The following is a 1,910-nucleotide window of genomic DNA, read 5'->3' as shown; positions in this document are numbered from 1 at the left end:
ATTTAGGTGGATATTGTGCACCTGTGAGAAAACTTTGACTTCTTCACGTGTGGCCTACAAACTCCACTGGTATCAGTGAACTTTTTAGAGTTGTTTCTGACTAGAAGTATGGGTGGTGTTGGGCCTTGAAAATTTGTCCAAAGAAACAGTTCTTTCTCAGAGAGGTGATCATTCTATACAGTCAGGTATTGCACTTAAAACATGATTTTGTGGATTGTTCCCTCTGTAAGAAACAGGACGGGATCCAGAAACTGCTGCATTCTACTCACTGGTCTCTGAGTTTATCAGGAGTAGCCTGTTCTGTGAGGTTTGAACTGGGGAAGACAGGTCGTCTGTGTTAGTTTGTAGTTTTGTTCAACTAAGTACTTCATCACTGTGTACATTGGGAGTTTTAATTCTCTGTGAATCTGAAGTAAGAGAAGGCAATCTCCTGTGCTTGAGTGTTTTTTTTTGGCAGAAGTCTGCATTCCATGGGCCTTTGAGACCCTGCCAAGTCTGTGGCATGCTGACAGAGGTGAGCTGGCCCCTAGCCCTTTTGATTTGCCCTCTTGTTCATTATGTGTTCTCTCTGAAAAATAGGTAGGTCTCTGCTGAAGTGGCTTAGCTTGAATTGTCATCACACCATTCAAATCACTACAAAAATTGTTGGAAAAGTGATGAATCTGGGGTGAAATAAGATGAGAAGCCAGGGATATACTTCAAGTTTCAGAACTTCTGGATGGGTGAACACTTGATGTATCAGTGTTAAAATGAGAAATGAGTATCTGTTTAGGTTTATTTTCAAGTCCTTTTGATTTTGCTTTCTGTTTTTATCCTGTGGTTGTAGTTTCCCAGTGATTTCTGACAAGCTTTTCCATTAAGTCTACCATTTCTCCAGATGTGATCAAACACCTCTGCAGCCATTGCATCTTTGATACAGTCATGAGGGGAAATGGGAGGAAGTCCGTGTTTATGCCACTTTCTAACACATTGAATATTTTTTGTTCAAGACATCCATCATCTTCTTCTTTTCCATCAAAAGTGAAATATTCTTCAATCTTTCCATCCACATCATAAATATCTTCATCCAGAAGTGAATATGTCGTCAGGCTAGTGCTCCCTGCACACTCAGCTCCCAGCAGGGCAGGTGCTGAGAATGTTGCTGGGACAATGTGAGAGCTGGAGATAAACAGTTCTCTGTTGCTGTTGCATTTACAAGCCTCGGGTAAGGGTTTGTGATCTACAGAACTGGGTACTCTGCCCTGAAAATGCTGGAAGCCTTCATCGGTTGGCAAGATGAGCTGTCTTCCTAATACACTCAGGTAGAGGGATTTTCTGGCCAACTCACTGCATTCTGCCAGTAGATTCTGTGTCTGAACGCTTGTTTTCCCTTCAAATAACATTTCCTCAACCTCCCAGAATAACTGCTTCACTTTCTGTGCATTGCCTTTGTCAAACTCATCATATCTTCAAGAGCTCCTTTCCGTAGATAAGCCAGTGGTGGAACTCTGTGTCCCAGACAAAGATATGTGGGCCATGGTGGGGGTGGGATTTCCATTGGATGAAAACGATGACACAGATTCAAAGGTATATTTATCAATGGCTTTCTGTACATTTCTTGTAAATGTATTAGTAAATGTTCCTTGCTTTTGACAGCAAAACTGTGTTTTCCAGACCCTCTCAACAGTCTTCTTCCCAATGCTTGTTCACCAATGATGTGCTGTGGTTTCACACAGCGGTAAGGAGACAATGGCCCACACCTGTGTGGGAGCACGGCTTTCTGTGCCCCTAGGACAAGAGTCCAGCAGCCTGGAGAGGCAATGTGTTGTGGCTGCAGGCTGAGTGTGGAGATTGCAGCCTTTGCAGAAACTATGGAAATGACCCCGATGCCCCCTCACTGACCCCCTTCCATCTTCTCTTGATGCTTTCTG

At 43.3% G+C, this 1,910-nt stretch overlaps 1 pseudogene; it reads right to left on the bottom strand.

Annotated features, from left to right (window-relative positions):
- Window positions 1-4: 4 nt before the first annotated feature.
- Window positions 5-1,642, bottom strand: LOC102831664 (annotated as a pseudogene).
- Window positions 1,643-1,910: the final 268 nt, after the last annotated feature.

This window comes from Chrysochloris asiatica, unplaced genomic scaffold, assembly GCF_000296735.1.
Source record: "Chrysochloris asiatica unplaced genomic scaffold, ChrAsi1.0 scaffold00191, whole genome shotgun sequence".
NCBI lineage: Eukaryota > Metazoa > Chordata > Mammalia > Afrosoricida > Chrysochloridae > Chrysochloris > Chrysochloris asiatica.
The sequence above is the reverse complement of the archived record's forward strand: the minus strand, read 5'-3'. Positions and strand labels throughout refer to the sequence as shown.